This window comes from Neofelis nebulosa, chromosome 3 (genome assembly GCF_028018385.1).
Source record: "Neofelis nebulosa isolate mNeoNeb1 chromosome 3, mNeoNeb1.pri, whole genome shotgun sequence".
Taxonomy (NCBI): Eukaryota; Metazoa; Chordata; class Mammalia; order Carnivora; family Felidae; genus Neofelis; species Neofelis nebulosa.
The window spans coordinates 53852555-53877286 of NC_080784.1; the positions used below are offsets into that span (position 1 = coordinate 53852555).

General features: G+C 43.1%; 1 protein-coding gene across 3 annotated transcripts in view; it reads left to right on the plus strand.

Annotated features, from left to right (window-relative positions):
• Window positions 1-24732, plus strand: part of BLK (BLK proto-oncogene, Src family tyrosine kinase) — a 78705-nt gene that overhangs the window by 13057 nt on the left and 40916 nt on the right. The window contains exon 1 of one of the 3 annotated variants that reach the window (XM_058720846.1): window positions 13457-13799. The exons of the other annotated variants lie outside the window; for them this stretch is intronic. The gene's annotated coding sequence lies outside the window, so the exon portion shown is untranslated. Of the gene's footprint in view, window positions 1-13456; window positions 13800-24732 lie in introns of those variants that run through there. 3 annotated transcript variants of the gene reach the window in all.

Sequence of the window (24732 nt, forward strand, 5' to 3'; positions counted from 1 at the left end):
ACAGGATAGTGACCTCAAGTTAGGACTGGAGGAGGAGCCTGAAACCAGTGGGGGAAGAAATTCGGAGAGCTGAGATGAGGATGCCCAAGAATGCCAGCCTGTGCCAAGCTGGTTCTGTCCCTGAGGCTGCGTTTCTACAGCTGGGCACTGGTCTTGCCATCTTGGCTGGGGGACTTCCTCTCTCTGGTCTTCAGGTTCCGACCCTGCCAACGAGGGGGTAGGCTAAGTGGGCTTTGGGCATTCCATCCAGTCAACCCTTTGCTGGGTCTACTGGGCCCATAATGCATATCGATCAAATGTGGAATAGCTGCCAGTACTTGAGCGCCAAGAAATGTGCCAGGTGCTTTGTGCAATGAACTCCTTTAGTTCCTGCAACAGTCCCGTGTTGTCATCAGGAACCCACCGAGGGCCCGGGGCCAGAAGGCCAGAGGCCAGATGCAGACTCAGGTCTGTGTGACTCCAAAACCGGTGCTCTTCGCTTTCAGTTATTCAGTCTATCAACTGCCCACCGTGTGCAGAGCACTGACCCAGGCCAACAGTAAGGGCAAGAGAAGCCTATCGCCCATATCGAGGCAGAGGCCAAACCCTGCTGTGAAATTGCAGCTGGCCCAGCCACACACAGCAACTGAGCAGAAATGGACCGCCAAGCATGGAGGAGCGCAGCATCACGCTCACTTGGCATCTGGGAAACCTCTGCCCGAGGGGGCATCCAGCGCAAGCTTGCTGTCCATAGAATGCCTCTCTTGTCCTGTGGGCTAGGTCAGCACCTGTCAACTTGCCTTTTCCCTTGCTGGCTGAGCATCGCTCCTGTCTACCCAGGAGCTCCAGCCTCCGTGACATCACCTTTCATTTCTCTGTTTCTCCCCACATCTGCCCACCCTTAGGGATCAGTCATCTCCTGAAATTCCTCCTGCCCCATTGTCTCCCTGCCCTGGAACTGTCAGTTGTCCATTGTTATTTATTGTGACATGCGCTAAGCCAGATACATGCTAGGCCCCGAGGACACAGAAATGAGAGTCACTAAGTAAGACGTGAATAGCCATCCTCCCCACCCCCATCCGTCTGTGACGGGGCTGTCGCCGAGGTCCTGCCACACGCTTTGAGGACATCAGATGAGGAAGCCACTCATTTATCCAGGGGCCAGAAGAACTATGATAGAGGAGCTGCTGGAGGAGGGGTTTCGCAGGGCCCAATACCCCTGCGTGCAGCTCTGGGGCGGGGACTACCGCCCCCTACTGTTCACATTCCCCAGCGGTAAGCGCCCAGAGGAGAGGGAGGCAGTTTGGGGCTCAGCCGGGGGGAAGTGAGCCAGAGCGCAGACCGCTTTTACGTGGGAGGCTCTGTGCTAATGACTAGTATGCTGACCACGACCTTTAAGAAGGTCAGGTGGCCTCCTGACGCCTGAAGCTGCTGCCCCTCCAGCAAGCTGCACTGCAGGAAGTGTCTGTTTGAGAGCAGCCAACCTCCCAGCGCCCACTGGGACCCCTTGGGGACTCCATGCCTGTTTACAGCATCAGCAAACATCAGACAAGTCATTTACCTCTGACTCTGTGGGTCAGTCCACTTGTGCATGGCATGAATCTGAACACCAGAGAGGCTCACATGGATTTAGACACGGATGTCCTCAGGCTGCTTGTATGAGCCAGTCTCCCCATTGGCTGGACTCAGATGCCAAGGACCTAACACATGGAGTGTCCACCAGGGTGGGTGATGGAAGGTGGGAACAATGAATGTGCTCTCACTGCTCTTTCAGTCCCTCGCTTGGTTTTGTGTGTAGGGGGGTCTGGCGGAGCCCTGACGGGGTCTGCCCACCCTGCCTGCCTTCTCAGCCAGCTGAGAAGGGAAGCCACAGAAAGAGCCGGCTGCTTGGAGGCGGGACAGTGCCACAGCCATTTGGAAGAACAGGCGAATTTTGTACAGATTTATCATTTATCTCCTTACCTCACAACTGTAAACTTTATGTAACACCAAAAAAGAAATTTGAAAGCAGCCACAAACCATCAATAATTCCACTAACCTCACATTGTTACCCAAGAGCTACTTGTCTTGGTTCACATGATACAGTTTTTAACGGCCAGAATCACAAGGGATGTGGCAGTTTGGATTCTTGGATTCTTTGGAAAAGCATCTTTTCCATGGCTGTATGTCTTCACAATGATCATTTCTATGGCTGCATAATTTCATTTCACTGTGTTAACTCTAACGTCACCATTTCAACTGGACATTGGCTTGCTTTTTTTTTTTTTTTAACATCATAGAGGGCTTTGATTAAAAACAAAATAACATGTAGTTTGCAAAGCCATGCTGAACCCCATGACACAGCTGAAGGCTATTCTTTCCTAATCCCTCCAAGGACGGACAGACAATTACACAGGGAGCCCAAGTGCTCATTTTGAGGGTGGAGTCGGGTGGATTTGGGATTGCATCTTACGTCATGGTGATAGTGGCCTGAGTTCATCCTCTGCCATCAATTCCTTGTTGTCAGCAACCATATTTGCTGGCCAGAGTGACCGATGTGGTCTTTGGCCAGAGAACAGGCTTTCCTCTCTATGAAATGAAATGACTCATGAAGAAAGAAAACCCAAGGCTTTGGCCTCATCTGTCCCAAGGTTCTTAATCAGAGGTCTGTGAAGTGCTGTGGGAGTTTTTAGGGGGAAGGGTGCTGAAACTGGGCACAAAATATAATATGTATGTACGAAAGTGTATTTTCTAGGGAAAATCTGTACTTTCACCAGATTCTCAAAGAAGGCTGTGACCCCAAAAATGTTTTATTTATTTAGTTGAGAGAGAGAGAGAATGGGGGAAGGGAAAGGAGCAGAGAGAGAAAGAGAAAGAATCCCAAGCAGCCTCCACCCTCAGTGCGGAGCCTGACACAGGGCTCAATCCCACGATTTTGAGATCACAACCTGAACCGAAATCAAGAGTTGGGTGCTCAACCAACTGAGCCACCCAGGCACCCCGACGCCAAAAATGCTTTAAAAGACAACTGATCTCTCTCTCTCCCCCCCCACCTCCTACCCCAACTACTGCTCCTTTTGGGAGTCTGGGATTGAAATGAAAGAACCCTAATGATCTATGTCTATATATACAGAGGTCCAGTCATGATATGGAGAACCTATTATCCCCATTTTAAGGATGAGGAAATTGAGGCTCAGAAATACTTCTAGGGGCAGGGTGCCTGGGTGGTTCAGTCGGTTAAGTGTCTGACTTGGGCTCTGGTCAAGATCTCACAGTTCGTGAGTTTGAGCCCAGCTTTGAGCTCTGTGCTGATAGCTCAGAGCTTGGAGCCTGTTTCAGATTCGGTCTCTGTCTCTGTCTGCCCCTTCCCCACTCGCACTCTGCCTCTCTCTCAAAAATAAATAAACATTAAAAAAAGTTTTTACAAAAAAATAAATACTTCAAGGGCCTAGAGCTAGCATGCAGGGAGCCTTGGTTCTGAACCCAAGTCTGTTTCACTAGCAAGTCTGTATGTGCATACCCATTTTACTAAAGTGCCCTATGGTTAAAAGAATTGTTTCTGTTTTTATTTCTTTAACCAAAGCTAATTGCTAATGCGTTAAAGTGAGAGACTTTGCTATGATTATGGCCATCCATGGTGCTTAACTAAAGGAAATGTTTTGGCATTTTTGAAAGCCTTGCATTTTTCTCCAGGGAGGCAGGCGGGTACAGAAATATTTGTGGCTGGCTAATTGTTCTTTCCTGCTACAAGCATTAACCATAGGAGGTGAGCTGTTGTTTATCAAACTGAAATACCACTCAAGGCTTAAGGAGCCAAAGAAACTTTGAAATTCAAGAGACCAAAGCCAACGGTGGGAGATTTCAGCTCGTGATTCCCTGAATGTCACTGGGCCTTTTTGAACAAATGTTTTTATTAACAGCAAAGCATTTGGCACCAGTAAGTGAGTTTGGCTTCCTAAATGTGTTGATTTCTTTTCTCTTGGTATTCCTGGGCTACATCTTCTTAAACTCCAGCACATACCTGGGTATGTGTAGATGGGGCATAATTCAACTTCACGCTCCTTGCTTCCTCTGGGAATCTCTGCTAAATGAGCCATTCATTACTACTGCAATGACAGCCCTTAAAAGGGAAGGGCTTCCTTAATGGTTTGTGTGGTGACAGACGGTAGCTCCACCTGTGGTAAGCAAAGGGGACCGTATAGATTTGTCAAATCACTGTGTGATACACCTGAAAGTAGTGTAATATGTGTGTCAACTACACCTCAATTTAAAAAAAAAGGTGAGGGGTGCCTGGGTGGCTCAGTCGGTTAAGCGTCCGACTTCGGCTCAGGTCATGATCTCGCGGTCCGTGAGTTCGAGCCCCGCATCGGGCTCTGTGCTGACAGCTCAGAGCCTGGAGCCTGTTTTGGATTCTGTGTCTCCCTCTCTCTGACCCTCCCCTGTTCATGTTCTGTCTCTCCCTGTCTCAAAAATAAATTAAAAAAAAAAAACTTTAAAAAAAATAAAAAAAAAAAAGGTGAGCAGAAGACTTCCTGAAATATGGGAAATAATTATGCGATAAAAGAAAAGAAATTATAATTTAATTTTGGGCATCTTAGATGTAATACAACATTAAACATTAAATCAATGTGCTTTCTTGGCCCCAAAATATTGGCTAATGATCAATAATTGGTATTTAGAATAATACTGGCTTTAGTATAAATGACACCTTTCTGTCATTGTCCAGGTAAGTTAAACTGTCTATGTTTTATGGCAATGGAGTACTGGGGGGAGATGGATAAAAAGGCATTTCTTTCTTTTTTTTTTTTTGATGTTTATTTATTTTTGAGAGCGGGCGAGGGGCAGAGAGAGAGGAGAGAGAGAATCCCAAGCAGGCTCCGCACTGTCAGCACAGACAGACGCTTAACCGACTGAGCCACGTAAGCTCCCCAAAAGGCATTTTCTTATGTCTGGGCTTCTCTGATTAATTAATTCATCCATTTATTCAAAACAAGAGAAAGATTCACTGCATATCTAATATGTTCTAAATCCTGTCAATGGCCCCAAAGATACAAAGGTTAAAAAAAAAAAAATACCCCCTTCCCTTGAGACACTCACAGGAGTGTAAGTTAGGAGACAGGCATTAAATCAAGGGCCTAATATACTGTGGTTGGTGGTGTAAGAAGTTCTGTGGGCACAGGGGAGGGGTGACTGGATACAGAGTGCCAGGAAAGCCTCCCCAGAGCTGCTATCTGGACTGAGTCTTAAGACTAGTTCTTCAGGGGCCCCTGGGTGGCTCAGTTGGTTAAGTGTCTGACTTCGGCTCAGGTCATGGTCTCACAGTTTGTGAGTTCGAGCCTCCTGTTGGGTTCTGTGCTGACAGCTCGGAGCCTGGAGCCTGCTTGGGATTCTGTCTCCCTCTCTCTCTGCCCCTCCCCTGCTCATGCTCTGTCTCTGTGTCTCTCTCAAAAATAAATACTTTAAAAAAATTAAAAAAAAAAAAAGACTATTGTTCAATCAGACCCAGGGAACGACACCCAAGAAAATCATGTTAGGTGTTCTTTAGCTCTTTTCCAGAACCTATTATCATTTCTTAACGTGGTCTAATCAAGATTGTTAGCATGCAAAAATTCTCACTGAAATCAACCTGATAACATGTCAGTTATCCGACAGAAATGTGGATAGTCTGGAAGACTGATGGTTCTAAACTTTTCTGCTTTTTAACTGTGGTCTCAACAGAGATTTTTTAGATAGTACTTTATAGTTTAGAAGTTGCCTTAATGATTTCATTTGATCCTTTAAGGCAATTGGGAAACCTAGTCTTAGCCCCATTTTATAGACAAAGCAACGGAGGCTCAGAGCGATTTAAGAATCTTGTCCCAAATCGGGGCGCCTGGGTGGCTCAGTCGGTTAAGCGGCCGACTTCGGCTCAGGTTATGATCTCGCGGTCCGTGAGTTCAAGCCCCGCGTCGGGATCTGTGCTGACAGCTCAGAGCCTGGAGCCTGTTTCAGATTCTGTGTCTCCCTCTCTCTCTGACCCTCCCCCGTTCATGCTCTGTCTCTCCCTGTCTCAAAAATAAATAAAACGTTAAAAATCTTGTCCCAAATCACACAGGCTTCTAAATAAATAAATATGATTTCTTGATGATTTGGGGTCACCACTATAATATATTGTTGTGCCATGCTATAATAACAATAACTGACATTTATTTAATGCTTACTATGTGGTAAAGCACTATTCTAAGTACTTTACATATTTCATCTTATTTAATATAAAATCATTGAGGAACTTCCCTTCATAAAAGCATTTTTGGCTTTTCAGTCCTTGCCCCATCTTACAGATGAATCCAGATTATTCACTTTCAAGGTTTTCTGGGCAACGTAACATGACTGCCTTTCAAAAAAATTGGTTATTTCTTCAAGGAAGGCTGAAGTGAGTTTCTCTCAAAATTTTTTGGCCCTTGATAGAATATTTATTTTCATGTTTTATCATAATTTACCTCCATACCCTCCGCCTGGATTTGCCCTGGAGTCGAACCCTTCCAGTGCACGTCCACATCCTGGGTCTGGCTAACACTGCTGATGTCACTCTGTGGCTGGTTCAGGAACCAGGACCCTGGATCTTAAAGTGAGTGTCACAGCAGGTTGGGAGATAGAGATGCCAAAGGCAGGGGAACAGCTGAAGGTGGCAGAAATAAAGATGGAGTGATTCACGGAGCGACGTGATGAGAGCAGAGAGGGAATTGAAAAAGGAAGAGAAACCAGAGAACCATTCTGTGGGACCTCGGAGTCACCACCTTGGGCTCCTTTGGGCAATGAGAATGTGGGGCTAGACTATCTCTGTATTCCATTGTCATTCTAGGGAGTCCTCAGCAGAACCCAGGTTACCCCCTAGACCCCACTGTTCCTCTGCACCTCCAGAAATCTGCAAGGGAATTATGGGCCCACCACATTAGGGCTGGGGGCCATGTGGTGATCATCCTTCCAGAGCCCTCATCATACAGACGAAGAGGGGGAAGCAAGGAAGTGCGGTGACTGGCCAGAGATACACCATGGGCTATTAAGTTGATAATGACCCAGTGAGGCCCTGAAGGCATTACAAGATGCAAAATTGCCTTTTGCACACTCAGAAAGAGGTAGGACATGCTTGGAACAAGTTGGGAGCATTTATTAAATGCCAAGTTATTTGAACTTGGTCAGTTGGCTGGCCACATATCCTGTGTTGTATATGGAGGCGTTGCATGAACAAGACTTTGGGTAACCAGAACAAGCCACCACCCAGCCAAGGTGAATTTTAGAGTTTACCAAAGTGGTCATTCCAGCTCGGCCAAAAAACACAATTAAGTAATAGGGCCACGGTCTATCCACGCGGTTCTCCCATCACAGCTCAGTGATGAGAAAGCCCAGTTGTCCCTTTGTGAAGGAGGCATTCATGTCTCAGTTCTGCTCTGAAGTCATAGTCATAAGCAGAACTAAATGTGGGGACAAGTGTGTCTGGGTGCCTTAGGGAAGAGACCAGCAAGGGTGTTTTGAGGGTGTCTGAGGCCCAGCAGGCCCCTTCAGTTCTGCCAAGACTTGAAGAGCAGAGTGAAGGCCCTTTCTGAATGCTGAGCTCTGAGGGGTGGAAGGTGGAGAGGGGAGCAGTGTGTGGGTGGAGAAGTGGGGTGGGAAGCAAGCCTGTGCAGAGACACTCCTGGCTGCCCTGCCCCTGTGGGCCTTCTCTGCCCACCCAACCCCCTGCGACCTTCCCATCTGCCACCTCTGAGCTAGGGTAACCCCTAGACCGCTGTCTCCTGGCGGCTTTGCTGGTGAATGTGCCTGTGGAGCTGGCCACGCATAGGGTTGGGGGAGCCGGGAGGGCTTTAAAAATACAGATTCTTGGCCCCACCTCAGACTTTCTGCATCGTGTGAGGAGCGCAGGAATCTGTTACAGTCCGGGATGGTACCTAACACAAGCAGCCAGGGTGCTCTCCCTGCACAGGAACAGGGACCCACTGGCCTCACCTCTGCCCCCTCCTGGCCACCTCCTGTTCCAGGGTCAGTCACACACGGTCTCAGCCTTCTTTGGAATCCTCCCACCGCTCCCTGATCAGGTGTCTTTTCTGGGAATCCTTCCCCTGCTTCCCCCATATGGGCCCAGCAGTCACCACAAACACCCACAGTCCTATGCACACGTCTTCAGGGTTTTGCTGTCTTGCCAGTAGGCAACATGAGGATGGGATTCCTCCCTGGTTGGGCAGTGGAGGTGGCCATGGCAGAGGAATGATGGTGGACAAGCCCTGGTTTGCGGCCCTGCTCAACTCCACATCTGGCTGAGGGATCTCAAGCAAATTTTGCCTCTGTCATCCTCAGTTTTTAATTTGTAAAGTAGGGTAATCGGTGCCTGCCTCCTGGATGGGGGGTGGTGGCGAGGATTCAATGGGAGCTGGAACACAGTGCCGAAAGGCCAGGGAGCATGTCTGTGACTTCACTCTATGCCCCCAGGGTCTGGTGGAGTGCCCAGAACAAGTGGGCACCCGGTACCCATTGGTTCTTCCCTTGCTGCTTTTAATTTGGCATATTTCTCACAACATTACTTTCCTCTCCTTTCTCTGTTTGCTGTTGCCCTAATATGTGCACTTTGTTTTCACCTCCCCTCCATTTTCTTTGACTTCATTCTTCTCAGTCAGCCCATTCATGTTCAGGTGCTTGCCTTTTCTAATAGTAGTATATGCATTTAAAATAAAACTTTTCCGGGGTGCCTGGGTCAGTCGGTTCAGCATCCGACTTCGGCTCAGATCATGATCTCATGGTTCATGAGTTCAAGCCCCACATTGGTCTCTGTGTTGACAACTCAGGGCCTGGAACCTGCTTCAGATTCTGTGTCTCCCTCTCTCTCTGCCCCTCACCTGCTCCCTCTCTCTCTCTCTCTCTCTCAAAAATACGTAAACATTAAAAAAATATAAAGTGTAACTTTTCTCAGAAGTACAATTTTAGCCCTTGGCACTCCTTTCTACCTCATATTCTACATAATCATGTTGAAAGAGGCAGGGAGCTTGCGGGGGACATCAAGTCCCTGAGCTGCTTCATTTACCTCTGTTTTTTTTCAGAGCAGTGGTTTCAAATGGGGAATTGTGGACCTTTAGTTATTCATAAAATCAACTTAGTGGATTGTCATGAGCCTTTCAAAAATGACATAAACAGAGTGAAAAGACAGCCTATAGAAGAGGAGAAAGTGTTTGCAAATCATATATCTCATAAGGGATTAATATCCAGAATATATAAAGAACTTCTACAATTCAAAACTAAAAAACAAATAACCTGATTAAAAAATGGACAGGGGCACCTGAGTGGCTCAGTCGGTTAAGCGTCTGATTTTTGATTTCAGCTCAGGTCACGATCTCACAGTCATGCTGAGCATGGAGCTCTTGAGATTCTCTCTCCCACTCTCTCTGCTCCTCCCCTGCTTGCTTTCACACTCAAAGTAGATAAATAAACGTTTTTTTCAAAAATGAGCAAAGGACTTAAATAGACATGTTCCCATAGAAGACATACAAATGTCCAACAAGCATATGAAAGATGTTCAATATCACTACTTGTTGCGGGAAATGCAAATTAACAGCACAATGAGATATCACTTCCCACTCTTTAGGATGGCTATGAAAGAAAGAGAAAGAAAGAAAGAAAGAAAGAAAGAAAGAAAGAAAGAAAGAAAGAAAGAAAACAAGTTTTGGCAAGGATGTGGAAAAATTGGAACCCCCATGCGCTGTTGTTGGGAATGCAAACTGGTGCGGCCACTATGGAAAACAGTATGGCAGTTCCTCAAAAACTTAAAAATAGAACCACCTTATGATGCAATAATTCCACTTCTAAGTATATGCCCCTAAGAATTGAAAACGGGTCTCAAAGAAAATTTGCATATTCATTTTCATAGTGGCATTGTTCACAGTAGCCATGGTTGGATAAACCACATGGGATAAACAATGGACAGATAAATTCTTGCATATCCACACAATGGAATGTCATTCAGCCTTAAAAGGAAGGAAATTCTGGGCCACCTGGGTGGCTCAGTCTGTTAAGCGTCCGACTTCAGCTCAGGTCACGATCTCGCAGTCCGTGAGTTCGAGCCCCGCATCAGGCTCTGGGCTGATGGCTCAGAGCCTGGAGCCTGCTTCCGATTCTGTGTCTCCCTCTCTCTCTGCCCCTCCCCCGTTCATGCTCTGTCTCTCTCTGTCTCAAAAATAAATAAAACGTTAAAAAAAATTTTTAAAAAAAAGGAAGGAAATTCAAACACACGCCACAAAATGAGATGAACCTTGAGAACATTATGCCAAATGAAATGAGCCAGTCACAAAAGGACAAATTCTGAATGATTCCACTTACCTGAGGCATTCTGCAATTGTCAAATTCATAAAGACAGATAGTAGAGTGGTGGTTGCTGGGGGCTGATGGAGGGGGAGGGGGAGTTATTCTTTAATGGACATGGAGTTTCAATTTTGCAAGATGAAAAAGTTCTGGAATTGGTTACACAACAACGTGAATATATACTTAACATCATTGAACTGTCACACTTAAAAATTAAGATAGTAAATTTTATGTTCTGTGTATTTTACCACAATTAAAACTTAAAAAAAAAAAAAAAAAGAAGTAGAATAGGGGCACCTGGGTGGCTCAGTAGGTTCAGTGTCTGATTCTTGATTTCGGCTTAGGTCATGATCTCATGGTTCGTGGGTTCAAACCTCGTGTCAGGCTCTGCACTAAGAGTGGGGAACCTCCAAAGGATTCTCTCTCTCTCCTTCTCTCTCTGCCCCTCCCTGCTCCCTACGTACACATGCGTGCACTCTCTCTCTCTCTCAAAATAAATTAATATTTTTAAGTAGAATAGAATATATCCAAGTGCATTGCTTGAAGTAAGGGTAAAAAAAAAAAATCATGAACCTTTGTTTCATGGTGGGGGTGAGGGTGTGTATATGTGTACCTGGGTATGTGCTGTCTTACAGATGTACAGTATTTCTTATTGAGGGTCACTGTGGAAAAGGCAAAGAATTTTGATAAACACTGCAGTGGTCAACCTCAGAGCACACAGCGCAGGGAGGACACCTGCAATCTGGGTAGGGAGACCTCCCTTCCTGGTGTGGTGTGGGCACAGAGCCTTCAGCAGAGTGGCTGCTGGTGACCTATTGTTACTTCCCAGGGGTCTTCCTGATCTCAAGAAACACTTATTGGTGTCTATTGAGAAAGAGATGATCTAGTAGGATTTATACATTCTCCACCTTCTTCCACTTTTCCCAAGAACTAAAGTCTGAAAACTCAATGGATGTGGAAGGGAAAAGAAATGACAAGTATCTAGCGCACTCAGTAACTGTGGACGGAGGGAGGGAAGGAAGGAAGGAAAGGATGGAGGAATGGGGGGGGGGGAATCGCAGAAGGAAGGAGATAGACGGGAATAAAGATGGACTGGTCCAGATCTCTCAGGTATGCAGATTTTACGTAAACCCTCTGTAACCTCAGGAAGCTAAGAGGCTCATTGGAAGCCGTCCCGAGGCTTGAACAAGGGTCTGGAAATCTCAGGCTTGGTCTGTAGGAGCAACGAGGAGAAGCATGCCATTCTGCTGGGTGTTCAGGGAGTACCCCCTAGCTCTCCTTTTAGGAAAGGAGAAGTGGCTGAGAACTGACCTACAGGCATGCCCAAAGGGAAGCATTCTCTCTCTCTAGCAATTATGGAGGGGGACCGATTGAAAGTGAAAGTGTCTGGTGTGTTTAATAAAGCAGCTACCATTAGCACCGGGTTTATAACTCCCGGAAAGTGCTGTGCACAGAAGATGCCAAGAGCTCCCCCAGCCACACCCCCAGAGTGGCCCAGGTGAGGAGAGTGCAGTTCCACGAGGAAGAGGCAGAGCTGGGACTTCAACGCCTTCACCGTGATTTAAATCCCTACTCCTCCTGCTACCCCCTGGAAAGTGACAACAGTGGCTCTGGGCCACAAGGAGAAGCGAAAAGGCAATGGCAATGGACCCAGTGAAGGGATGCGATTCCCATCCTCACACATTCGTTAATAACCCCAAGCTCGGCACCCACCCCACAAGCCCCCCAAGGCTGTTGCAAAGACCACGTTTCATGACACACTCACTTGCCAGCCACATAGAGGACGGAGGCCATGTTAGAAGAGGGGCCATCCATTCAGTGACTCAAAAACATCTGTGTGCTTTTACTACGTGGTGCGGGCACTGCAGTTATACCCAATGAGGTCTAGCCTCACGGGGCTCACCCTCTACTGGGGGAAGACAGAAACTGAACGAATTAGTAAATGCAAAGTGTCAGGTGGTGATCCGGACTATGGAGTAAAATAAATCAGAGTGAAGTGCCTGGGATGGGGGTAGATGGGGCTTGTGTTATCTTCAGAGGTCAGGGAAGGTCCCTCTGCTACTCAGGTGACATTTGAGCAGAGGCCTGAAGGAGGTGAAGGGGCTGGCAATATCTGGGGAAGAATGTTCCAGGCAGAGGAAGAACAAGAACAAATACCCTAAGGTGGGAGCGTGTTTGCTTGTTGAACGGCCAGTAAGGAAGCCAGTGGGCTGAGAGCAGAGTGGGCAACAGGGAGAGTGGAAGGAGACAAGGAGGGAGAAGAGAAGGGTGTGGCTCCTAACGACTCTGGAGTGTGTGTGTGTGTGTGTGTGGTAAGATATACATAACATTGACCATTTTAAGTGCACAGTTCAGTGACACTAAGCACATTCACACTGTTGTGTGATCCATGACTGCCATGGACCTCCCAGCTTCCAGGCACACGTGGATCTTCCAGACACCTCTAGACTTCGGACAGCCTCCTGCCGTTGCCCGTTACACCTTGCTCCTCTGTGCCTCACCTGCTTTTGGAGTCATATTTGAGAGAGAGCTTCTTTTGGGCATGTGGGGGTGAGTGGCACCATGTGGGGGCAGAAGCTAGCTGCCCAGCTCCTCAAGACCATGCTCCTAGCCCAGCCGAGCGCTTGCAGCCCGAGTTCTGCAGTTTGGGCTCTTGGCCCTGTGACATGGTGGCATCCTATACCCCAAGAATTGGGCCCTGAGTCAAGGGCCCCTTCTCAGAGCTGAGAGGGGCTTCTGGAAAGCCGGAGAAATACCCTTTCCCTCCGCTGAGAGTAGCCCAGCTCTGTGCCCACAATGGGGGGAGCTCCAGGAAGAGTCATCAGAAAGATATGGGAGCCAGCATCCTCAGATGGCTGGCTGTCAGTGAGCGCCATGGATGCCAGGCTCTCAAAACTCATTTTACAGAAGAGGAAACTGAGGCCAGGAGAGGGCAAAGGAATGTGCAGGGTCCACAGCAAGTCGAAGGTGGGATCAGGCCTAGAGCCCGGTTTTCCTGGTTGCCCCCACTGAGCAGCCCTGTGGCTTCACACAGATCTTGGGGGCCCTTCATCCATTAGGTACAGACCAACTTTCAAATTTGGGCTCCAGCTAAGGCTTTAGATGGTGGGTGCTCCCGGCAGAGCTTGGCTTCCCAGATCGAATACCCTCTTGCGTGTGTGTTTATGCAGCGTGTTCAATTTTCACAAATGGATCTGTCAAATCCCTGCTGGATGCTGGGTTCTGAATTCTGAATGCAGACGCCCCGCAGCAGGGGGCTGGGAGTGCAGCAGAAGGTTGTAATTCTTCTGGAGGATTGAGGGGTATCTCTTTCCTCTCCCCTCCCCTCCACACGTGAAGGTCAGCCCCACCTTGTCATTAGCACCTCACGCTTTCTATGCATTTCCTCCATTTCCACTGACAATACCCTGTCCCACCACTTCTCACTGGGCCTCCTGCCAAGGTCTCCTAGCGACCCTGCTTCCGGCTCATGCCCCACAGCCTCATCCACACAACAGCCACAGTGATCTTTCTAAAAGGTAAGTCAGCCTTGCTTACAATAGTTAAATGGGGCATTTCAAAAGAAAGCCCAACTCCTCGCCTGCCTCCCTCCTTTGCCTTCACCTCCCCTGGCCTTCCTGACCTTGCAAGAGCTGCCACCTCAGTTTAAGGCCACCACCCCCTGGGAGAGGTCTTTCCTGATCCTCTGAATAACCCAGTGCCTCTGCGGTGATTCTATCACACTGTCCTCTACTCTGCACAGCGCTTACCTCTTTTGGAAAGTGATTGGCCATTTACTTTTGCTTATTTGCTCTACTGGCCATCTGTCAACTAGAAAGCGAGCTCTGGAGCAGGAGCAGGAACCTGGTCTGTCTTGTTCTCACTCGTGTCTGATGCTCACCCCAGAGTGCCCTGGGGTCTGTGCTCAAAAGTATTTGCTGGGGCGGGGGTGGGGGGAGAATGAGGTGCTCTTAAGGAGGAATGAGATAGTTCTAGCCTGTGCTGGGTGCCAGAGGACCATGCTCATTCTCACACGCGGCTGCTGGGAGTCCACAGTCTTTCTGGAAAGCAATTTGATAGTTTGGATCAGGAATCCTGAAACAGTTCCATACAGTATTTGTCCCAACCAGTTTTCCTTCTGAGAGCCAAAACCAGGGTTGGGGGTGGGAATCTGAAATGTAGGCAGCAATTTTATACACAAATATTAGATAAAGCTCTATGTGTATGTGTGTGTACGTGTGTGCACACACATACAGGAAGAGGAAAATTTGAAATTGTGTTTATTGTAAGTTTGAATGATATGAACAAAAGCCTATGATGTAGTGTTCGGTGATAAGAGGAAGACAAAAGTGTACACACAGCCCGATAAGAACTAATATGTATTTAGAGACTATTTGTACCAGACGTCATGCCAAGGACTTTACGTATATTTTTCTGCTTCTCTCAACAACGCTTGTGAGGCAGTTATTATTTCACTGGCTGGGAAAGTGAGATTTCAAAAGATCAGGGATATTGATGAGTGTGGTGTAGTTTATAAATCATAAAGTCAGGATTTAAGTCCATTTCAAAAATTCCACGTTCAACCATGGTCCCTACTGATTTCAGCTTTGGAAAAGCTCCCTCCCCCATACCCCAAAAAAGACTAAGAAGAAACACGCCAAAATATTCACAGAGGTTGCCTCTGAGTGTTGGGATTATAGGAAATGATCTTCTTTGTAACTACTTACATTTAAATTTTTTTCTATCATGAGTACATGTTATTTTTATACAAAGTTTTGAGTTTTATTTTAAAATAAATTCGGTCACACACATATCTATAGGTAAGTTCGGTTTATCAATACAGAAGCAAAAGTATTTTTTAAAATCAATTTGAGTCAAATATGATATTTAATATATTGTGACTAAGTAGAATTCATCCCATCGTGAAAGGAGAATTCAACATTAAGAAGAGTATTAGTGTTATTTGTCACACCAGCAAGTCAAAATAGAAAGGTAATTGTTGACAATTGTCCTGGTAGGTATTTTAAGAGACATTCAACAGAATTCAGTGACATTCTTGTAAAAGCTTCTTGTAACCCAGCGAAAAGGAAAACTTTCCAGATTATCTACTGAAAGCCAATAGACAAATTCAAGATAAATGAGATGTGCCTAACACTGATATTATTTAACTTTGTTTTGGAAATTTAGCCTGTGTAATATAACAAGAAAAAGCAGTAAAACTACATATATAAGGAAAAGATGTAACAGATGATATCTCTTCTTCCTGAGAAATCTAAGACAAGTAACTCAAAAACTATCAGAACTAATAAAAATAACTCAAATATACAAAAACCAATAGGTTTCTTTTTCTAATATTAAATTAGCAAACCAATTTCTTGAAAATAAAACATGGACTTAAATGTAATACCAACAAAAACTAGCACAGTCATTTTTAAGTTGTCAAAATTAATCTTTTTTAAAAATTTTCTTTAATGTTTATTTATTTTGAGGAAGACAGTGACAGAGTGTAAGGGAGGGAAGGGCAGAGAGACAGGGAGACACAGAATCCAAAGCAGGCTCCAGGCTCCGAGCTATCAGCCCAGAGCCCATTGCGGGGCTCAAACTAACCAACCATGAGATCACGACCTGAGCCGAAGTCAGACGCTTAAACAACTGAGCCACCCAGGCGTCCCAACTTGTCAAAATTATTCTTAAATTATATTAGAAAAATGAGCAAGAAAGAATAATAAAGTCTTTTTTTTAGAAGTCTTCTTTTAAATTTATTTCTTTATTTAGAAAGAGAGAGAGGGAGGGAGAGAGAGAATCCCAAGCAGGCTCCACACTGTCAGCACAGAGCCCTATGCAGGGCTCGATCCCATGAACTATAAGATCATGACCTGAGCCAAAATCAAGAGTGAGATGCTTCACCAACTGAACCACTCAGGCACCCCAATAAAGAAAGCCTTAAAGGAAGAAATTGAACTGTATTATTAAACTGGAGTAATTAATATTTAGGAACAGAGTCCAGAAATAGGCCCATGAATATGTGGAAATTTAATATGTGATAAGGGAAGCATTTCAAATCATTGAGAAAGATGGATTTAAAAAAAATTATTATATAATACTTGATTTGTCAACAAAAAATTTCTCTTTATTCTTAAGATATTCTATACATTTTAAAAAAAGTTTTAATTCTTGCTTTTGATATTTAATTCTTCCATCAGTTTGGATAGGACAGTTGAGAGTGATTATAAAGTAAGGATACAGTTTCATGTTTTTCTACATAGAAAACCAGTTGTCCCAGCATCATTCATTGAATGGCTCATTATTTTCCTAGTGATCTTCCATGTCTCTTCTGGAATGTACTATTGCCCATGTGGGTGAGGGTCTAGTTTCCCTGTTTTACCTGTGTATCTCCACTCTTAATTGCTACAGTTTTTAATAACTGTTGGTATCTCATAGGGGTCTCCTATCTTATTCTTTTTCCTCAGGAGTATATTTTCCATTCTTGGGCCTTTGCTCTTGGGTAAAATTTTAGAACCAGTTTATAAAGTTTCTCAAAAACAACAGGTGGAATATTGGTTGAAAATAAATTCAATTTTTGAGTGATTTGGGGAGAATGTACATCTTTAAGATAGGAGTCTTCCTAATCTTGATCAACGTATATCTCTCCTTTTCCTTAGGATACTTCTTTAATGTATTTCAATTAAATTTATATCATCATGTAAACGTGCACATTTTTGTTACATATATTTCTAAGCAATTCTATTTTTAGTTGGTATTAGAAATGAGATCTTTTTAAAAAAAAATTGCACTTTCCTAAATGGTCAAAGGATATGAAGGTCATACACAGAGGGGAAAACCCATATAATCAAAAACCATCTCAAAAGTAATTAGGGAAAAAAAATTAAAACAAAAAAATTCCATTTATCACCCATCCAATTAGTTAAAAGTAAAAAAAAAAAAAAAACAAAAAACCCTGGTCTGATAACACCAGGTTTGGTGGGAATATGGAGGAAATGAGAATTCTTAGGTATTGCTGGTGGGAGAATAAATTGGTACTTTGGAGACCATTTTGGGAATTCACAGTAGCGCTAAAAGAGCTCGCCCTACTGCCCTTAAGTCTACAAAGTAAATTAAAGCCACATTGGTGAGCAAAACTCTCATAGATGTGCACAAGAGGACATGCTCATCACACGGTAATTTGTAAAAAATGAATGAATGGATAAATAAAATGAGGTTTATCCACTTATTGGAATCAAATCACACAAAAATAGAAGAACCAGAGATCTATGTAGTAAGATGAGCAAATCTTAAAAACACCATTTTTTTTAAAGCAAGTTGCAAAAAGGTTACATGAATCATGAAGCCATTTTTGCAAAACATACTGAGCAAGAGTATATATATATTGTTTGTGGCTGTTTATACAGATGTCACTAATGTACAAACCCGTACATGGTAATAGCACTCACTAACTTCAAGGTAATGATTACTTTTGGATACAAAGGGGAGAAAATAATGATCAAGCCTTAGTTCTGTCTGTGACATAAAGACACAGGAACACAGATCCCCCTGAGATCAGGAACGTGACAGGGATGTCCACTCTGACCACTGTTGTTTAATATAGTATTGGAAGTCCTAGCCTCAGCAATCAGAAAACAAAATGAAATCAAAGGCATCAAAATTGGCAAAGATGAAGTCAAACTTTCACTTTTCACAGACGACATGATACTCTATGTGGAAAACCTGGCAGACTCCACCAAAAGTCTGCTAGAACTGATACATGAATTCAGCAAAGTTGCAGGGTATAAAATTAATGTACAGAAATCAGTTGCATTTTTATACACCAATAATGAAGCAACAGAAAGAGAAATAAGGAAACTGATCCCATTCACAATTGCACCAAGAACCATAAAATACCTAGGAATAAACCTAACCAAAGATGTAAAAGATCTGTATGCTGAAAACTATAGAAAGTTTATGAAGGAAATTGAAGAAGATACAATGAAATGGAAAAACATTCCATGCTCATGGATTGGAAGAATAAATATTGTTAAAATGTCAATACTACCCAAAGCAATCTACACATTCAATGCAATCCCAATCAAAATTGCACCAGCATTCTTCTCAAAGCTAGAACAAACAATCCTAAAATTTGTATGGAACCACAAAAGACCCCGAATAGCCAAAGTAACATTGAAGAAGAAAACCCAAATGGGAGACATCACAATCCCAGACTTTAGCCTCTACTACAAAGCTGTCATCATCAAGACAGCATGGTATTGGCACAAAAATAGACACATAGACCAATGGAATAGAATAGAAACCCTAGAACTAGACCCACAAAAGTATGGCCAACTCATCTTTGACAAAGCAGGAAAGAACATCCAATGGAAAAAAGACAGTCTCTTTAACAAATGGTGCTGGAAGAACTGGACAGCAACATACAGAAGAATGAAACTAGACCACTGTCTTACACCATATACAAAAATAAACTCAAAATGGATGAAGGACCCGAATGTGAGACAGGAAACCATCAAACCCTAGAGGAGAAAACAGGAAAAAACTTTTTTGACCTCAGCCACAGCAATTTCTTACTCAACACATCTCCAAAGGCAAGGGAATTAAAAGCAAAAATGAACTATTGGGACCTCATGAAGATAAAAAGCTTCTGCACTGCAAAGGAAACAATCAACAAAACTAAAAGGCAACCGATGGAATGGGAAAAGATGTTTGCAAATGACATATCGGATAAATGGCTAGTATCTAAAATCTATAAAGAACTCACCAAACTCCACACCCGAAAAACAAATAATCCAGTGAAGAAATGGGCAGAAGACATGAATAGACACTTTTCCAAAGAAGACATCTAAATGGCCAACAGTCACATGAAAAGATACTCAATGTCACTCCTCATCAGGAAAATACAAATCAAAACTACAATGAGATATCACCTCACACCGGTCAGAGTGGCTAAAATGAACAAATCAGGAGATTATAGATGCTAGCGAGGATGCGGAGAAATGGGAACCCTCTTGCACTGTTGGTGGGAATGCATACTGGTGCAGCTGCCCTGGAAAACAGTGTGGAGGTTCCTCAAAAAATTAAAAATAGAAATACCCTATGACCCAGCAATAGCACTGCTAGGGATTTACCCAAGGGATACAGGAGTGCTGATGCTAGGGGCACATGTACCCCAATGTTTATAGCAGCACTTTCAACAATAGCCAAATTATGGAAAGAGCCTACATATCCATCATCTGACAAATGGATAAAGAAGATGTGGTTTATATATACAATGGAATACTACTTGGCAATGAGAAACAATGAAATCTGGCCATTTGCAGCAATGAGGATGGAACTAGAGGGTATTATGCTAAGTGAAATAAGTCAGGCAGAGAAAGACAGATACCGTATGTTTTCATTCATATGGGGATCTTGAGAAACTTAACAGAAGACCACGGGGGAGGGGAACGGGGCAGGGGGAAGCTACAGAGAGGAAGGGAGGCAAACCACAAGAAACTCTTAAGGGCTGAGAACAAACTAAGTGTTGATGGGGAGTGGGGGAGAGGGGAAAGTGGGTGATGGGCATCGAGGAGGGCACTTGTTGGGATGAGCACTGGGTGTTGTACAGAAACCAATTTGGCAATAAATTATGTTTTAAAAAAAAAGAGAGGGGAAGAAGAAAAAGGGAGTTGAAGTAAATGTACAAAATATAAATACCTGTTTGACATTAGTGCTGTTACATTAGCTTCTGTTCTTTTCATACATATAAAATATTCATAATTAATAGTGAAAAAATTTTAGACTGCTTGTATATTCCTGTCATATTGGGATGGGGAAGATATTCCTAAGTGTGAACAGCAGAGGCAAAACTTGGTAAGAAAGATTAATAAATTGACGTAAGATGATAATCTTTTGTGAACAACAAATACCATAAAATTAAGAAGCGAAAGATAAGTTGAGAAAAATATTTACAATATATGTGACAAATTAATGTAGGAATTAAATATATTTATCGTCTAAAGAGGCCCTGTACATCATCAAGAAAATGATAAACACTGCAATGTAAAAATGAGTCAAGGATACGGACAGCCAGTTCATCACCTGAGAAATACAAGTGGTTGACAAATACAGCATAAATATTATTAGAAAATGAAATTACAACTATGTTACCATTTTAGTTGAGCAGATTGACAAAGATTTCTTGAAAACTTGATAAAAGCCACTGACGAAGGGCCAGATAAATGAGCTTCTTTCCTCACTGTGAGAATGTAAATCAGCATTACTTTTGTAGAAATCAACCCATCAGAGATGAAGATCCTTATGTATGTGCATCTTCTTTGACTTAGTAATTCCACTTACAGAAATACAGCTTTAAAAATGTTAGACCAACAACTAAATATATATTTTATAAGGATGTTTATTACAGGTTTATTTGTAATAGTTGAAGGGTGCAAATAACTTATTTGACTAATAGTGGTTAAATAAATTAATGTTGAGTCTGTACAGTGGCATACAGTTAATAATATTGGCTTCAAAATTGTATTTATTTATATATAGTTTACTATACTGCTTACTGAAATTTGGCCTCATTTTTTAAAAAGTGTATATGCATCTGTAAAAACTCTGGAAATTCATCACCAAAGCGTTCATAGTGGTTCTCTACACGTGGTAGGATTACAGATGATTTTTATTTTGTTCTTTGCATGGATCTGAATTTTTCTGACTTTCAACATGCATGTATTACTTGCTTATGAAAAACTAGGTTAAAAAGTAAAAGACAGAGGCACCTGGGTGGTTCAGTTGGTTGAGCATCCAACTCTTGATTTCGGCTCAAGTAATGATCCCAGGGTCGTGGGATCAAGCCTTGCATCAGGCTCCGTGCTGAGCATAGAGCCTGTTTAGGATTCCCTCTCCATCTCTCTCTCTGCCCCTTTCTCCTGCTCATTCGTGCTCACTCTCTCTCTCTCTCAAATAAAATAAATAAAAACTTTTTAAAAAAGTAAAAGACAACTTCTTAAAAATAAATTAACTTCGTGAGTATAAACAGAATAATAACCTTTATCAGAGAAAGTACAGGGAAGGACATACTCACATCCTGTGATATGAAATACCTAAAGGTTGATTTGGCAAAATCTGTCAGAAAACTAGCATGTTATGGTCTTGCTACCAATTCCACTTTTAGGACTTTTAACCTCAACCCGGATTAATAGAGGACATGAGCAAAGGGCATCCTTGCAGCTCTATTTCTGATATAAAAAGATGGAAACAGCTTGCGCGTTTCCAAAAGGAATGGTACAAGACGTACGGGTGCCACTTTCCAATAAGACGCCTTGCAGCCTTGCCTGCTATGTTACAGGAAAAATGGGTTCTGACATGAACAGATGGCCACGATACACTCTTTTAAAAGCAGGTCACAAAACAGGATGTAGATAATGATCCCAGCTTTGCTTTTTTAAAAAAACTGGCGATGGAAAATTACATACCAGAATGCTGATAGTGGTGATCTCTGGATGATGGTGTTGTAGGCAATTTTTACCTTCCTCTCTGCCTTCTGGATTTCCTGTAACAAAAGCAAATTATTTGTGTAGAGAGGAAAGCATATTTAACGTGATTCTTAGGAGGAGGCTGAGTCCTCCAAGCAGAGGTGGAACACATAAAGGATAGAATTCTGTCCCCTCGTTCATCCTTTCTGACGTCACTCAAGGACACACGTCCCCATGTATTTTTAGGTAATTGGCTAGTTTCTTTGTTTCTTAACTTCACATTTTAAGATGATATTTAATGGTATCACGTATTTGAGTGTATTTAATACATACGTGTGTGTAACATGTATCCTGTGTTAAGTGTGTTTAAGCCAAACCGCACTGAGGTATGTAAAGCAAAAACATAAAGTCCTCCAGTCCTTTGGCTTGTGAATGTCATTCCCAAGAAGTGGCTCTGGTAGCAGTTTCATTTATACGAAGGGCTTCCAGACATTTTCTTTTCGTTTGCAAATATATTTATACACCTCCCTGACAACCGCCACCCCCCCCCCCCGGCCACGCCTCATTTTTCTTTTATACAAGGATCGTACTATACAAAACATCCTGCAATCCTAGTCTTTCACTTCACAGTAATGTATTCTGGACATTTGCCTTGGCTCATTAGATCTCTTCTTCTTCTACTAATTTATCTACCTACTCATTTACTGAGCTAGATTTTATTATTATAGAAGTTATCCATGAGAATTTTTTTTTTTTCAAAATGGGAACAGCCCCAAAAGGTCTCAATTGAAGAGAAGTTTGCCTCCCCTGCCATCACCACAAAAATCAGCAACGAGGATAGTTCTTATGGTTGGGGCGCCTGGGTGGCTCAGTCAGTTCAGCGTCGGACTTTGGCTCAGGTCGTGATCTCACGGTTGGTGAGTTTGAGCCCCGGACCGGCTCTGTGCTGACATCTCAGAGCCTGGAGCCTGTTTTCGGATTCTGTGTCTCCCTCTCTCCCTGCCCCTCCCTTGTTTGCCCTCTGTCCCCCTCTGTCTCAAGAATAAACAAACATTAAAAAAAAGAGAGAGAGAATAGTTTTTGTGGATGAATCTCTTTTTTCATTACCCTTACAACTGTAAAGAATACTAACAATTTTAAGTATATCTCTGGGCTAATTATATTGATTTCCACCATGAAAGATGCAGAGGGCACTTCCTTACCTTCCTTCCGCCTGTATCCTCTCCTCTCCTACCCCTAAGCTTTTATCAGTTATGTTTCATCCTTTTCATGACTGACTTTATGATTTAAATTAATATATTTAAGTCTTTATATCTTGATTTATCAACTTTAAACTGTATCTACCGACCCCTCCCTCCCAACACATACATGTCCTCCTTTCAACTTCACATCCTACTTTTTGTTCTGTTACTATTTTTACACAGGTTCCCAATGTGTATATTCTATTCTGTGCCTTTATTAACTTTACCTTATTGACAGGTTAATACTCAAAATTTTAAAAGTTGAAAACCAGGCATTATAACAATTTGATTACATGAATCATTTCTGTAGAATCAAGCCCAATAATTGGAAACACAGAGAAGGACCTATGACACCCTGTTGTTAAAATTTGTCATTTGAGGAGGAATTTTCCAAATATCAAGGTTTAATGAAGCCTCTTTTGTTTTCCTTTATGTATCTGGAGTCACACTCAGCTGCCGCTATTTCTTATATCTCACACGCCATCCTCTGTCTTCGAAACTTTTTTCCCCCATTTTTTCTAGAGTCATCTATTTCATATCATAGTGTCATTGGTTTTCCCCTGTGTATGTGTGGGCTTGTACATGTATGCGAGGGGAGATTTCATTGTTATCAAGGCTTCATTTAAGATGCCTGGACAGGAGTGAGTCTTTTCTGCCATGCTATGAACTCACCCCACCCCCACCCCCCCAGAATACGCAATGCTCAACACCCTTCAATAGATTCTAAATGCTCTTTTTTTAAAAAGTCAGCTTTAATAAGGTATAGATCATGTTTCATAAAATTCACCCATTTTAAGTGTACAATTATGAGTTTTACAAATATATTCACTTGGATCAACACCACAATCAAATGTGAAATGTTTCCATCGCCCCTCCCAGTTTCCTTAAGCCTCTTTTGGTTCAATCCCCTTACCCCATCCCTTTGCCCCTGGGAACCACTGATCTGCTTCCCGTTACTATAGTTTGGCCTTATACAGAGTTTCATCTATATGGAGTCATACAATGTGTTTTCTTTTACATTTGATTTCTTTCTCTTAGCACAGTGCTCTTGAGATTCACTTATGTTGTTATAGTATCAGTAGTCTGTTACAGCCACAATTTTAAAAATATTTGGAGAGAGAGAAAATCGGGGAGAGGGGAAGGGAGAGAGAGAGAGAGAGAGAGAGAGAGAGAGAGAGAGAGAGAGAGAGAATCTCAAGCTGACTCCACGCTCAGTGTGAAACCTGACTGGGGGCTTGATCCTATGGCCCTGGGATCATGACCTGATCCAAAACCAAGAGTCCCACCCTCAACCTATTGAGTCACCCAGGTGCCCCCAGCCACAATTTTTTAAATTCATTGACCAATTTCACTGGGGAGCTAATATGAGTAAAACTCATAAACAGAGGTGTACAAGTCTCTCTGTGGTCATATGGTTTCATTTTTCTTTGATAAATACCAGAAATGAAATATCTAGGTCACAGCAATTCTGAACCTATTATCTAAAGTTTCTGTTCCATTTCACCTTCGCATCAACATTGTAAGAGAATGGCGGTTTCTTCGCAGCCTTACCAGCACTTGGTATGATCAATCTTCAATTTTAGCCATTCAAGTGGGTGTGTTGGGATATCTCATGGTGATTTTAAAAGTCCTTTTCCTAAAAATAGATACCTTTGAGCATCTTTTCATGTGCTTGTTTGCCACTCATGTATCTGCTTTGCTCAAGTATTTGTTCAAATTGAATTTTTGTCTTCTTTTATGAAGTTATAAAATGTATTTATATA